Source organism: Podarcis filfolensis (genome assembly GCF_964270895.1).
Source record: "Podarcis filfolensis genome assembly, chromosome: 12".
In the NCBI taxonomy this organism is placed as follows: domain Eukaryota; kingdom Metazoa; phylum Chordata; class Lepidosauria; order Squamata; family Lacertidae; genus Podarcis; species Podarcis filfolensis.
The window spans coordinates 20,451,889-20,468,321 of NC_139614.1; the positions used below are offsets into that span (position 1 = coordinate 20,451,889).

General features: G+C 40.1%; 1 long non-coding RNA gene across 1 annotated transcript in view; it reads right to left on the minus strand.

Moving 5' to 3' along the window:
• Positions 1-791: 791 nt before the first annotated feature.
• LOC310745631 overlaps positions 792-16,433 on the minus strand; it is a 35,080-nt gene continuing 19,438 nt past the window's right edge. Inside the window, exon 4 of the long non-coding RNA XR_014540250.1 lies at positions 792-923. This is a non-coding gene — a long non-coding RNA (uncharacterized lncRNA). The remainder of the gene's footprint in view (positions 924-16,433) is intronic.

The window sequence follows — 16,433 nt, forward strand, 5'->3', positions numbered from 1 at the left end:
CCTCACAAGCAATCCACCAAGGAGCATCTGACCAGTGAAAGTAGGAAGTGTGATAGATGTCACTCAGCAAAACATCACCACGTGCATTTTTTAAAAACCCTCTTCACACAATATACTTCAGTACATCATTGTACGGTAAAATGTGATTTTTCTGTTTTTGTTGTTGTTTTCCTTACTCCATTATCCGCGGATCAGGAAAATCTGAATTAAATGGGAGGAAGTATGGGCTGCCACTTGGATGAGGACAACAACATGTGGGCGACACCAAAAAAAATTGCACACATGGGATGCACTGAATCCACTCTGCTGTGTGTACACAGTCTAAGTCTGAGGAATTAAGTAAGACTAAAGGACTTTTGTTTTGAGTCCTTCCCCTGCTGTGCTAGACAGTGCTACAGGGCTGTCAGTGCCAAACCTGAAAATAATTTAAATAGCTATATTGAGAGGTTGGATGCAGTTCTAGGAATGGAAAAGGCATCTCCCAATCTCTCATCCCCCGTCCAAGATACTTACTATAAACTGCCCCTGCCCTTCATTCTCCTTCTCTGCCACACCCCCAAACAGTTGAGACAACATTTTGTATTTCGAGCACCCATAGACTTTATTGGTAATGCCAATCATTTCAATGTGTCATGACTTCATGAAAACCTCAAGTCTTCAGACATTGAAGTCTTCACACATTTGGGGACTAGCTCCACTCCCAGTGATGATATTCCATGGCCTTATGAAGGTACCCTGAGCTGCGCCAAAGGAAATACTATCTTCATGCACAGAGTTGCCCACTAAAATTGCATGCTCATCAGGGTAGAGGGTAGTTGGCATGACCCTGCAACTCCTTCATGAGTGGTTTAAGTAGATGAAAGGGATTCTGTGAAACCCACTACAGTTCGTCTGACATCTGCTTTCTTTAGATCCTTTCTTGCCTATGGAAAGAGAGAGACACCAGCCATCAGCATTCTATAAGCTCAGATATTTTTCTTAGGAAGTTTGGGGCTGGTTTTTGTACATTGTCCTGTGTGCCTAGAGGAGAAATAGGAAGCTTTGATGTCCTCCAGATGTTGTATGACTAGTATACCTGTATAAAGGTATAAGATATGACCTGGGTATTGCAACAAAATACCTAGAAGATGTTTTTTTTAATAATTATTTTATCAGCCCCAGCCAACATGTGCAATGGTCAGGAACAAAGGAAGCTATATAGTCCAACAATGTTTTTATGACCATAGGTTCCCCAACCCTGATCCAAGGTGTCACCTGACCATTCAAAAGCCAATACTTTAATTTTTGGGCGGCCTATTTCAATTCCAAACTCAACCATCTGAAGGGTCGATGTAAACAAAATTATAGCTTTGCCATGATAATGTATGCATTAGCAACCTTACCTTTATACAATGTAATTCAGCCACAAATGCAAATCTCCTTAGCTATTTTTATGATGTGCAAAATCAATCATCAGGTCCCAGTGGTACATTCTGGTAATATGCTGATGGCAGTTCCCTGTCTGAAAATTTCCCAAATAAACACTGAATGCATATTGCACATCTACTGAGCATCATGATTGTCTCATCTTAACTGCTTGTACAGCTCAGAAAACAATCCTATTGGTTGGACTTTGTAATGCGTGAAAGCACCCAAATAAAACCAAGTGATAGATTTGTTATTGCATTATGGGACACAAGTGAAAACACCTGTTGTGGTAAACAATCAATATTTTACGACCTTACTATAGTTAATTTGACAAGTGATCCTAAAAATAATTTTAAAACCCCCCATCTTCTAGGTATTTTGTTGCAATACCCAGGTCATATCTTATACCTTTATACAGGTATACTAGTTATTTTTGCAGAACATCCCATGGAAATAATACCTTGGTTTATTTCCACTTATTCCTCTAATTCATTCCATGACTTTTCACAGTCTAATCTCTATGATGTCCATGAGTTGTGGTGTCAACTGAGCACATCGGGGGTCTTTCCACACATGTTGGGTTAGGTTAGGTTAGGTTAGGTTGTTATGTTACTGTTTACTTATATGCCGTCTTTCAGCCAGAAAGGCTCCCAAGGCAGCTCCCAAGAATCAATAGATACACACAAATGCAATAATGCAATTACAAAGTAACAAAATACAAACAATACAGGGATAAAATTCCAAACCTTTCAATGGTATCAATAACCGAACACATCTGTGTTCCTACCCAAAAAGGCAAAGAATATTCTTTACAAAAATGTTAAAAGAAGACAAGAATACTTAAGTAGCATCTTAAGCAAGGCAGGTGTAAAAGCTTAATGGTCCCAGCACACTCCCTGGCACAAACAGCTGATGCACAGAGAGTTCAATCCTGCTTTCACAGCATTTCTCTGCCCACACCCTGATGACCAGCTATTGGGCTGATGGGCTATTTTGACAGGTGAGCAGGACAACCCACCAATGAATCAGCTGGCAACAACATAATGTAAGATGATTGACAGGTGGGTGGTTCTTCTCTCCTGTCAAAGTTGGCCCTCCAGGGTTGGAAAGGTAAAGATCTGGCCTACTGGACTGTCTGGTCCACCATAAGGGCAAACGGGTCAATGACCTAAAAGCCCCCTTAGGAGGAGAGGACAGGCTGAAAAACGTATTTCAGAAAGGCTGCTATATCAGAAGGGTTGTTCAGAATTCTCTAGGCAACTATCTCTCATGGCATATAAATCCGGTGTGTAAATTCCTTATAGCATGTGTTTACAGAACCTTTAATGACCTTCTTTTGCTTGTCATTCCAACTATATATTTTTTTCAGAGAACAAGCATGTGGGCTGCAGTGCTGCCCCACACTATTATGCTGCCCAGCTAGAACCTGCACCTAAGCAGCTGCCCAGGTGCAGACCATAATGCCTGCGTTTATCTATTCTCCCACTCGCAGTGCTATCTGAAGGCAGCCCTATTCGGCTGTAAAGAAATGTTTGGCCAAAAGAAGACCATACTAGTCTTCTCTGTGCTAGATTAGGCGTAAGTCTTCTTTCATTCCAAAACAGCTATCTCTGCCATGACATTTTCGATGTTCGCTATTCCGCAGGAGGTGGTGATTTGATGATCGTGTGGCAAAGCGGTATAGTAATATCACATAATTCTGCAGAATAGTCAGGCCACAAGTCCCTTCACCCAAAACAAGCTTGGAATTCTATTGTAAGCCTGCTCCTAGACCACAGGAGAAGAGAGGAGTGGGTAACACGCTCCAATCAAAAGATTCGGCAAGCTTTTCTCACCATTATGTACCAGACTGAACCATACCAAAACAGGACAAATCAAAATTGTGGCAATTATTTAGTAGCCATGACTCAGAGCCCCTGGCATGCAGAGGCTCCTGCTTCTATCTATGACAGATGGAAGTTCTGTTAACATACAGAGCTCCTTCCCTGTCCATAGACTGTTGGCCTGCAATACCTGTGGCCTTCCTGGATTGTAGCCTACATGTTTCAGCCAAATGTGCAATTGCAAATATCTCCTATAGACCTTATCTGCACTCAGATAAAAGAAAAATAGATTTTACAATGCTTCTAAACAAATTCCCATGCTTATATTTGGGGGGACTTAAGACAAAAGAACTTTCCTTTTTACTCGGAGCCACAAAACTGAACTTCATGCCCTTCCCCCCACCAAAGGAGGCATTGATGATTTACTAGAAGGTAAAAATAATACTAATTTAAATGTATTTTTGGCTGTCTTTTAGTAAAGTGATCTCAGTGTGTCTTTGGCACTTATTTTTGTAAACGTGTTACTTATTTTTGTGATCTACGGTTCATTTGAAGCATAACATTGTGTTTTTGAAGAAGTCTCATTTCGCAAATCTCCCTGTAATTTTCCAAAAAGCATTAGTTCTAAACCATTAGTTCTAAAAGGTAAAAAAGAAAGGAAAGGAAAAGGAAACTGTGATAGGAGGGGATAGCATATGAGTGTTGAACGTGGCTTTTCTTTTCTTTCTCTTTTGCTGTTAACCACGCATATGTTCGTGCACAAGTGTGCATATATGTGCTCAAAAAGGGGGCATTGAAGAGGCTTGGACAGACACCTACTATATTTGGAATAAACATATATTTAGCAAAACAAATGAATACTTATCCAAGATAAATATTCAGAAGCAGTTTGTTTTTTTTTTTTTATAATATTTTTATTTTTTCCATATAAACACAACACAACAAATAAACAAACAAAGACAAAAACAGAACAAAAAACATGTATCATTTCATATCCTAATTTCATATCCTATCTTCCCCGACTTCCTCATGCCTCCCCTTTCTGTATTCCAAATTCTTATCGATTGTTCAGCAAATCTTCCCTTATTTTAATTTAAATTTAGACTATACTTCCTTATTCTCCTTGTCTTAACCATTGCTAATAGCAACCATTTACTTTCCAGTCCAACATCATTCTAACTTTCATTAACTTTGTAATATTTCTTTAAATAGTCCTTAAATTTTTTCCATTCTTCTTGCGCTGCTTCTCTTCCCTGGTTTCGGATTCTGCTCGTCATTTCTGCTAAGCCCATGTAGTCTATCACCTTCATCTGCCATTCTTCCAGTGTGGGTAGTTCTTGCGTCTTCCAGTACTTCGCAATGAGTATTCTAGCTGCTGTTGTAGCATACATAAAGAAAGTTATATCCGTCTTTAACACCCCTTGGCCGACAATACCCAAGAGAAAGGCCTCTGGTTTCTTGGGGAAAGTATATTTAAATACCTTTTTAAGTTCATTATAGATCATTTCCCAGAATGCCTTAATCTTCGGGCAAGTCCACCAAAGATGAAAAAAAGTACCTTCAGTTTCTTTACATTTCCAACATTTGTTGTCAGGCACATGGTAAATCTTTGCAAGCTTGACTGGGGTTATGTACCACCTGTATATCATTTTCATAATGTTTTCTCTTAAGGCATTACATGCCGTAAATTTTATCCCGGTGGTCCACAACTTTTCCCAATCAGCAAACAAAATATTATGACCAATGTCCTGAGCCCATTTAATCATGACCGATTTAACCGTTTCATCTTGTGTATTCCATTTCAACAGCAAATTGTACATTTTGGACAGATTCTTAGTACTGGGTTCTAACAGTTCTATCTCCAATTTTGATTTTTCCACCTGGAAGCCAATTTTACTGTCCAATTTAAACGCTTCATTTATTTGATAGTAGTGAAACCAATCTCTCACCTTCCCTTTTAATTTCTCAAAACTCTGCAATCTCAATTTGTCCCCTTCCTTTTCCAAAATTTCCCAGTATCTTGGCCACTTGGACTCCATATTTAACTTTTTAACTGCCTTAGCTTCCATTGGCGACAGCCACCTTGGAGTTTTGTTTTCCAGCAAGTCTTTATATCTGACCCAGACATTTAATAGTGCTTTTCTGACAATATGATTTTTGAAACTTTTATGTGCTTTGACCTTGTCATACCACAAATATGCATGCCACCCAAAAATGTTATTAAAACCTTCCAAATCCAAAATGTCTGTATTTTCAAGAAGTAGCCATTCTTTCAGCCAGCAGAAAGCTGCCGCTTCATAGTAAAGTTTAAAGTCTGGCAGGGCAAACCCTCCTCTTTCCTTTGAATCCGTTAATATCTTAAATTTAATTCTGGGCTTTTTGCCCTGCCAGACAAATTTAGATATGTCTTTTTGCCACCTCTTGAAACAATCCATTTTATCAATTATTTGCAATGCTTGGAACAAAAACAACATTCTTGGCAATACATTCATCTTTATAGCTGCAATACGGCCTAACAAGGAAAGCTTTAAGTTGGACCAAATCTCCAAATCTTTTTTCACTTCTCTCCAAGTTTTTTCATAATTATCTTTAAACAAATTCACATTTTTAGCTGTCATGTTTATACCCAAATATTTCACTTTTTTAACCACAGTTAACCCTGTCTCATTCTGAAACCTTTCCTTTTCTATCTGTGTCAAATTTTTCTCCAAAACCTTTGTCTTAGACTTATTCAATTTAAATCCTGCTATTTGACCAAACTCTTGAATTATTTCCAAAACTCTTTTCGTGCTAGCTTCTGGCTCTTGTAATGTAAGTACTAAGTCATCTGCAAATGCTCTCAATTTATATTGTTTAGCTCCGACCTGAATCCCTTTAACCAGCTGGTCCCTCCTAATCATATTAAGCAAAACCTCCAGGACCGATATAAAAAGTAATGGGGAGATAGGGCACCCCTGACGTGTCCCTTTTTCAATCTTGAACTCTTCTGTAACCACATTATTTACAATTAGTTTAGCTTTCTGTTCAGAGTATATTGCACCTATACCATTCTCAAACCCTTGGCCTACCCCCATCCCCCGGAGGTTCTTCAACATAAAACTCCAAGAAATGTTGTCAAAGGCTTTCTCGGCATCCACAAATATCAAAACAGCTTTAGTGTTTATGTTCACTTCCAGCTTTTCCAAAATGTCAATTATATTCCTTACATTGTTCGACAAATGCCTTTTTGGGAGAAAGCCCGCTTGGTCCCCGTGAATCTCCTCCATCAAAACTCTTTTCAGTCTCTTTGCTAAAATATTAGCAAAGATTTTGTAATCCACATTCAATAACGAGATGGGTCGGTAGTTTTTAAGTTGGGTCTTTTCAGTCTCTGTCTTTGGTATAAGTGTAATGTAGGCCTCTCTCCACGTATCGGGTGCCCTTTTCCCTTCCATAATCTCATTGCAGACTTCCTTCAGAGGTTGTATCAACCCTTCCTTCAAAACTTTGTAGTATTTGGAAGTCAGTCCATCCGGTCCGGGGGATTTACCCAGCGTCATGCCTTGAATGGCATCTTCAATTTCTTGTGCTGATATCTCCTGATTCAATATTGTCTTACTTTCTTGCAAAACTTTTTTCAGCCCATTTTCCTCGAGGAACTGTTGTATGTCCATTTCTTTCTGCGGCCCTTGTGTGTAGAGTTGTCTAAAGTAGTTCTGAAAACAATTCCTAATTTCCGCTGGGTTACATATGTTTTTTCCTTCCACTTCTATATTTGTTACCGTGTTGAGTTTTTGTCTCTTCTTTATTTGCCAAGCCAGTAACTTGCCACATTTATCAGCAGATTCGAAGGTCTTTTGTCTCATTTGTTTAATTTTCCACTCTAATTCTTGGTTCATCAGTTCAATATATTGTGTTTGATGAAATTTAATTTCTCTTAAAATCTCTTGGGATTTTGGCTTTGATCTTAATTGTTTTTCCCCTTCTTTTATCTTTTCCAAAATTCTCTCCTTCTTCTCATTTTGCTTTCTTTTCTTTAAAGTATTTTGCTGAATCAAAAACCCTCTCATCACGGCTTTGCTTGCGTCCCATACTATTCTTTTTTCTACTTTAGACCTTAAGTTGATTTCAAAATAGTCTTTCAAAGTTTTTTGGGCCTTCTTGCAAATCTCCTCATCTCTGAATAAGGTGTCATTCATTCTCCATCTGAAGGAACCAGTTGTTGTTTGCCTCATCACCATCTTTACAGCGTTATGGTCGGAGAAAGTTTTTGGGCAGATTTCTACTTTTTTTATGTTCGGAGCCATACTGCTAGTCACCCAGATTTGGTCAATCCTTGTCCATGTCATTTTGGCTTCAGAAAAGAAGGTTCCCTCTCTTTCTAATGGGTGTTTTGTTCTCCAAATGTCAATCAAGTCCATATTGTCAGTCATTTCAAAAAAAGTCTTTGGTAGTCTTCCATCTTTTGTTATTACCTGTCTTTGTGCCTTGTCCATATTTGTTGAAACTACTCCATTCATATCTCCCATCAAAATTAGATTGTAATCCATATGGTCCATCAAGATTTCATGCAACTTCTTAAAAAATTCAGCTTTCCCTTCGTTTGGTGCATAGATTCCCACTATCAAATACTTCTCTCCTTGGGATTGAATTTCAATTGCCAAATATCTTCCTTGATCATCTTTAAAAATTTGTTTCGGTTGCAATTTTTCTTTTGCGTAGATCACCACTCCTCTCTTTTTTACTCTGTCTGAGGATATAAATTCCTGTCCCAGTCTTTTATTTATTAGTAATTTTCTGTGTGCTCTTGTCACGTGGGTCTCTTGTAGACAAATCAAGTCCAATTGGTCTTTCTTTAAGGCATGAAATATACTTTTTCTCTTCCTGGGAATGTTCAAGCCATTACAATTCCAGGTTAGAAGTTGCAGAGCCATGATGGGATTATTTACTCCTTCCTCCTACAGCTCCCTGTTTTTGTTCCTCGTCTGTCGGTGGTGCCGTGTTCGTGTCCAGTGATGGATGCCCCTGTCCTGGAAATGTCTCTTTCTGTAGGTCTTCTTCGTGCTCTCCCAAGAACTTGTCTTTATCACTTACAGTCTTTATTCTTCTCTTCTTTCCCTTATATTTAAAAGACAGGCCTTGGGGAAATTCCCACCTGAATGGTATGTGGTTCCTCTTCAGCAGTGTCACCAGGTCCTTATAGTGTCCTCTTGCGTCCAAGATACTCTTAGGGATGTCTTTGAAGATCTCAATAAAAGAATCTTCAATTCGAAGGGTTGTCTGATAGTGCAGGTTCAGTATTTTATCTCGCTCCTCCTTTGATCTTAGAGAAATAAGACAATCTCTGGTTCGATTCTTCTTCTGTCTTGTTCCCAATCTGAATGCACTTTCTATCTTAAAGTCCTCTTTCTCCAGCTCCTGCTTCCAAAAATCAGAGAATTCTTTTGTCAAATAATCCACCAAGTTGTCTCCTTCCTTTTCCGGCACAAGTCTAATCCTTAAATTCCTCTCCTTGCGTTGCATATCCTGCATAGAGAGTGCCAGCTCATACTCATCCAATTTCTTGTAAACTGGTGGAAATTTTTCCTCCGCAGCAGTTGCAATTTCCTTGGCTTCCTCAGCTATCTTTCGTGTTGTAGATGAATCTTCCAATAATTTCCCAATTGCTTCTGCATTTGAGTTCACTTTATTCCCAAGGTCAGTTATACTTTTGGTATTTAAGTCAATTTTCCCAGAGATTTCTTCAATTTTTTTATTTGTTTCAGCAACTTGTACTTTAGTTTCAGCAACTTGCAATTTAGTCTCTGCACCTTGCTTTTTTAATTCCTCCAAGGAGTCATTTATCTTCTCCAATACCTTAGCAAATGATTCTTCTGTAGACATTGCTTTCACTTTTGGCTTTGCAGCAACTATAGTTCCAGAGGCTCCTGTTACAGAAGCCCTTCTTTGCATGAAAGGGTCAATTTTATATTGTCTGCCAGATCTCAAGGTTGTTTCTTGTAAATCCCCTTTCTCTTTACCATCTGCCATAACAAAGTCTTTTAGTCAAGGTCATTCCCAGACTTTAGAGCTCACAAACAAAAGTTCTCAGATTTTAAACTCCACTTGTTGCTGAAACAATTTGTAAGTCCTCTAGAGGGCGTAGAGTCAGTTCTATACTTCTCAAAATAATCCCACACTCTTCAGAAAAAAAAATAAAAAATAAAAGTTTCCTAGTCCCTTCCAATTTTTCTTTTCTCTTTCAAGGGAATCCCAATCAATAATGTCCTATAAGTAACTTTACAGTGCCACAAAAACAGTGTTTCAAATTGAAGGTAACCAAAGTCAATTTAAGATACTTTTTAGCCTTCTTATAGCAACAGTCTTTAGCCGGTTCCTTTTCTCCGGCAGTCCGATCCCAGGTTAAAGAGCAGCGATACTTAATCCAATTCTTTTTAAATTGGCAGGAAAATACTTTAAAATCTTCTTCCCCCCCCCTCCTGCCTTCGGGGGGGGGAGTTCTTTGCTTTGGTGGTGGATTTCTTAATTCCCGCAAGTTTCCTCTCAAACAGTTACAGCTAGAGTGCCTTTCGCTTTGATCTTGCTACAGAACGGAAAGCAGACTTCCTTTTTAGTGCTTATCCGTCTCGGTGCCCAATTTCTTTATTTTAAAGTCCGGATTATATTTTGGCGTTCAATCCTACTCACGGATAGTTGTTCTTTTAATCCAATTTCACGGGAAGAAGTCAGCGCTCTCCGCTAATGGCGACGCGGCTTCGCTTCGCAGGCTGGGTGAAGGCGACTCTCAGCACCGCTCCAAAACCCCTCCGCTGCTCCGCAGCCTTTAAAAAGGCTATTTCGCAGCGTCGGGGGGGCGCAAAGGTGCCCGCCGAGTCTCCAGTTCACAGGCAACGCGCCTGTGATTTTTAAGGGTCCCCGCTTCGCCGTAGCTGACAGGACCCGAACCCGCGAAGCAGATCTCTCCCGGAGCTCCGGTTGAGATCCGCCATTAAGCGCCGGCGCTAACCGGAAGTGCGATATTCAGAAGCAGTTTGAACCACTGTTTCAAGGCATATGGCACAAGTAACCTTAGTGGTTACTCCATTAGTTCCACCCTTATTTTTAAAAGGCGTGACTGTTTTTACAGTAGAATAAATTATATTTTATAAAAAGGGTGTTAATTTATACACTTACTTTTTTGTTAGATTTTCAGTTGCTGTATAGATTATATTATTTTTTATCTTTATTTTATGCAAAAACAGTGTAATAAAGTGAACATTGAGAAACAAGCCAAAACAGAACAAACCCGACCTCACATTAATCACTGTACATTGAAAAATTATTTTGAGATGCAAACCCGTAACAGCAAGGAAAGGCAAGTGCAGTGAGGAAATGCTAATTGTGTGCTCATAATTGCTGCTTTTGAATTCTGGTGCTGGAGGAGATTCTTGAGAGTCCCATGGACTGCAAGAAGATCAAACCTCTCCATTCTTAAGGAAATCAGCCCTGAGTGCTCACTGGAAGGACAGATCCTGAAGCTGAGGCTCCAATACTTTGGCCACCTCATGAGAAGAGAAGACTCCCTGGAAAAGACCCTGATGCTGGGAAAGATGGAGGGCACAAGGAGAAGGGGACGACAGAGGACAAGATGGTTGGACAGTGTTCTCGAAGCTACCAGCATAAGTTTGACCAAACTGCGGAAGGCAGTGGAAGACAGGAGTGCCTGGCGTGCTCTGGTCCATGGGGTCACAGAGAGTCGGACACGACTAAATGACTAAACAACTAAACAACAACAATTGCATTCTTTAAATTTTGTATCTAGGACCTAACTGTGGTCCTCCATCTAAATGGTCATTACTAGCGTTGTCTATGAGCTCACTGGCTGAAGTGCTTCCCACTGGTCTATTGCTGAACATATTCCCTGGAATTATCTCTTAAGAATTACTGGGCAGTGGATTTCTAACCAATGTGTCATTAATCTGACCTCTAGAGAGGCAGGGACATTTCTTCAGCTTTGCATCAATGAAGTCCCAAAGGCTGAAAAATCCCAACTTCCAAGTTTTATCTGGACAATTACTTTGGGTATTTGTGGTAAGGTCTCCACTTACAAAAGAGATCAAACAATGGCACATGAGGGCGGGGGGAGGCTGTTTTGTACAGTGACTTTAATCTCACATGTAAATTCAAGGAGAGTGACTCGAGTTATGCACGCATGCTGTAGTCTGAAAATCATGTAAGCTTCCGTATCCATGAAGTACTGTGCTTCATGATGGAATATTAAATATACATGAAAGTATTAAGTCCTGCATAGATCACTGGAAATATTTTCCAGAGAACAAAGGCGCTTCAAGCCTTGTTGTTGTCATCTTATTTCCTTACACAATTAAGAGAATGTATGGCCTCTGCTGTTTCTTCCCTGCACTTCCAACTTTGCCTTGTGTGCATTTGCATCCTTTAATTTAGGAGACGAGTTATGAGTACATAGGGAATCAAAAATTCAGGAAGACATTGGGACAAGTACTGTTTGTGCATTGAGAAGAAGAAAAATGAGCCGGCATTTCAGTGTACAGTAGTATATTTCCAAGGCATTCTAGCTGTTCAGCCTGTACCTAGTACAGTCTTTCACCTTCAGAAAACAGTCTCTGTATGTGGATCAGCTCCATAGGCTGCTGCACAAGGACAAAGCCTTTCACCCAGCAAATTGATGGCACATTTGGTCCTAGACTTGCCAGCTGAATGGGGTGGGTAGTGGTACTCTTAGGCCTTCAGCATTGACGTGACCTGCAGAAATCAGCTGGTGCCAGAAGGGAGAACCAGGAAGGAACCTTCAGTTCTGGTCATGGCTGCCCCTTGTGGTGAGTTATCAGAACTGCAGCTTAACTCATTTCCTGACAAAAGGAATATAGGTACTGAGAATGGACTTGCCCACCCATGTTAGTCATTGGGCATTCCTGGACAGGAAAGTGTCTCAGCTGAGGCCTTGTCTGAGCAACAAAGGTTTCCTAACTGTAGTGTGTTTCAGTGCATACTTTCATTCTGATTCCTTGCTCACTTCAGTGAGCTGTTGAAGCTTTTTTGAGGCAGGAATGTCAGCACGTTCAGTGCCCTAGGTGTGCAAATCTAGCTGCTGCTAAAATCAGATGAGAAGGGCCTGGTAAAAAAAGAAGTTTGCAATCCCACCTGGCTGAACCCTGTGAGGAATGGGGAGCACCAAAAAGCAGGCACGTGTTGTAAAAACATCTTAGATTCATTACTAGAACTTTACAGTAGTGAGGGGTAGATCTCCAGGCTGAGACTAGGGGTTGGATTTGGATTGTGAAACTGTCTGGCTTTTTGCATTTCATCACCATTCAAACCAGGCACACAGCTTTGCTGTGCTTGTGGTTCTTAGTAATGCTCAGTTGTAATGCAAAATAAACACGAAGATTGATTGCAGTTCTAGAAATACTAAGCTAGGCCAAATTGGCTACAATACACACAATACAACTGAAGAAACTCTGGTATGGCCAGTGTTTAACAGGGAGGGGGTGGGTAGGAGGCTTCCTCTTCGTTTTTTGCAAAGCAAAAAAAAAGGGGGGGGGGAGAAAGGAAAAGAAAGAAATCTTATTATGAGCTGTAACATAGTATCTGCTTCCAGTCTCCTTTAAAGGGGAATACTGATAGATGCTCTGTCTCCTTTAAGTTGTTTATCATTTTCCACGGTATTTGGGATTGAATTAATCTTCTAAAAACAGATTACACTCTAAAGTGTTTTACAGCTAAAAGCACCATCATGACTTTTTCACAACTTGTTAATGGAACAAAAAAACAGGTTAGATGCTGTGTTCTAGGTGGCGTAATGGGTGCTTACTACTGTGTTTGCCAAATCCATCAGTGGTATTTCACAGACATCCAGGAAACCTATTTGCTTCATAAATCATTGAAGTCTTCTTGAACTTGTGGCCTTTCACCTGGAAATCCTTATCACAAATCCCAGTTATAGGAAAGGGTCTCCTAATTCTGCTAAGGGGAGACATTTCCCACATAGAGAAATGAAGTCTCTTCTTGACAACTTCCTATATTCGGTGCTGTATTATGACCACTGTTAAACCTTGCTTTGCCACCTACTTTACACTGTACATTCTTAATTCAGGACACAATGAAACTGTAAAGTAGTTCACAGCACATGCCCCATTGGGTTTAATGAGGCTCAGCGCCAAGTAACAGAGTACAGGATTGCAGCCATAATTAATGGCCACATGTCCTGAAGCCCCCTAATGGTCTGAACAGCTATTGCAGCAGAGTGCCTTTCAAGCCTTTTTCATTTGTCGGTGAGTTTCTGTAAATTTTTCTGTGCCGCTTTTTGACCAAGGCCCCCAAAGTGGCTTATATAGAACAAATAAAATTCAAAACAATGATCAAAGCATTGCCCCCAAAATCAATACTAAGAAACATGGTGAGAGTAAAACAGTTAAAGCCAAGCCTTGACCCACACTTCTGGCTTGGAGTGGATGCTGACATCATTACCCATCTACCCTTCCTTCAGCACCTTTCTTTTCTTTGTACAAGAATGGACCACATCATCTTTCTTCATGGTTCTTTCTGCTACTTCCCCCTACTATTCTTCTTCCGAAAATGAGTGAGCATTTGAACCAGTCTGTCCAGTCCTAGCCGAACTCTCTAACCACCACTGGCAAGCTTCTGCAATTGCTTTGCACTCTAAAAGTGGCTGACACAAGGTGGCTCATTTGTATATAGAAACATTTTCAGTAATGAATACCGTATACAGTGGTACCTCAGGTTACATACGCTTCAGGTTACAGACTCCGCTAACCCAGAAATAGTACCTCGTGTTAAGAACTTTGCTTCAGGATGAGAACAGAAATTGTGCGGCGGCAGCGGGAGGCCCCATTAGTTAAAGTGGTGCTTCAGGTTAAGAACAGTTTCAGGTTAAGAACGGACCTCCGGAATGAATTAAGTATGTAAGCAGAGGTACCACTGTATATATATCCCATGAAGGAGCTAAATTTAGCCAACACAACCTACTACAGGGTGCAGCCTATGAAAGGCATGAACAAATTCTTCTTGAACATTGATTTCCTAAAGGAAGATGAAAATAATATTCACACAAATCAAGTGTGGTTTGCTGGTATCCTGTTTAATTTACTAGACCCAAAATCCCAGGTAGACGGTGATATATGCACAATGTCTGAGAGGTAGTCCAGGATCCAGTGAAGGGAAAATAATAAAGCCAACGGCTGTGATGTTAAAACCCTGAAAGAAAATACTAAAAATATGCACAACAAAGGATGGGAGAATATGAAAGGTGAAGCTTCCACAATAAAGAGATGGGGGCTGAATGCAACATGGAGTCTTTTCCCTATTAACTACTGCCAACATCCTTCCACTTGCAGGTTATTTCAGCAAAATGGCTCGCCCCAATGGAATTACTGTGCATTCATGGCAAGGCTGTTTACAATAGGGTTAAAGCTGAATAAATAACTGGAAATTGCTGTGCAGCAGGAGCAACTGCCAGCCAGAATCAGGAAGGAGTTGATGTATAGGGCAAAAACTGGCAGCGACTTTGGGGTATAAAATGTGCTCTGACAAGGTGATTGCAGCCTTCTGCAGTGTGGTACAGGACATTTAGAAGAAACAGGAGGATAGGGATGTCATAGGATCAGAGGGACAAATATCAAGCACAAGGGCACGGATGTCTGTGTTGAGCGAATGGAGATAGAAAATTAACTTCGGGGAGGGTTTTAAACATCCCTTCTCTTCTTTATTCTTCTTCGGTGTGAATGCATGCTGTGCGGGCAAACTGATAATATTTTATGTTATGCCTATTTTGTCCTAATACTTGGCAGCAAGCAGCCCAGTTCATTGCATATTTACAAAGATGTCAGTCCACAAATATCAGCGAGTCTAGTACTAAGTAAGCACAGCTTGAGTGATACATCATGTCTCATATTGTAGGGGACAACTCTGGAAGAGAACACAGGTAAAAAGCCTGAGTCAGAGGAGGATGAACTGGCCAGAGCTGTTATACCACCAGCTGAAGAACTGGCCTGGCTTAGCAGTAGTAATGTAATGTAATTAGGAAAAAATAGAAATAAATATTCAGCACAAAGTTTGCAGCTAATCGCATTGTTCAAACTGCCTGTTTTTATTCCTTCTACATTTTCAGTTTTCCCTGTCCATCCCAGTCAAAGACAGAGGAAAGCAAAAACACATACCTGTTAACATTCCATCCTGTCCAAACAAAATTGTGAGCATATTTCCATGTGCAGCTCTATAAAAGTCACTAATGCAGTGCACTGAATTATTCTGACATGTTTTTCTTCCTGGTTTCAGACACACTAAGCAGTTATCTGCTACCATTCCTGTACTTAAAGCAGGGATACAGAGAATATTCCATTAAATCACAAGTGGGCAATCTTTTTTTTCTTTCGTGGTCCACATTTCCATAGTGGTCATCTGTTGGGGCATGCTGACTGTGGGTGGGGCCTCCCCATTTTCTCTTTCTCTTTTTCTGACACCCCTTTCCTCTCTCCCTATTCTGCTCGCTCCTAAAAGGCTGCCAGAGAAGGTATAGATTGCTGCTGCAATGCAAGTGTTACACTAGTTTAGACAGATGTTTGATGTCATATCCATACAATTTGCTAAAAGAAAGTTATTAATTGTATGGCATATCAGATGAGCAGCTGGGGCGCTGACTTTAGGGACAGGAACAGTGCACACTGTCATATAGTTTCTGGGCATATGGCAAATAAAATTCTGTGTACCAAGAGTACAGTGGGACACAGGGAACACAGCAAGGTATTTGTCCCGAGGTATTATATTTTTCCTGCGTTATATTTCTGAGTAACTCAAAGATTAAGAACTTTGGAGGGTCAGGGAAATAGGTGACAGCTAGACAAATCAGAAAAGATCTTGAAGATTTGGATTTCGTGGTGTGATTGAAGCTGTATGTTTTCATTTACACACATTGTATCTATAGGCTCATGACTAAGTTAGGTCCATTCATTTCAGTGGGTCTGCTCTGACTAAAACTTAGGTGAATACCACCCCACGTCTCAGCCTTCCCATAGATAACAGAAATATCAATCTTTATTTGTACAAAAAGTATTTGCTACCTAACCTGCAAAAATTCTGGTTTATACAATATTGCTTTTTGATATTAATTTGGCTTCAGTTATTTTTTTTAAAAAATATTCCAACCAATACAATAGGTTACAAATTTGATCATTTCCCTTTTTAAATTAG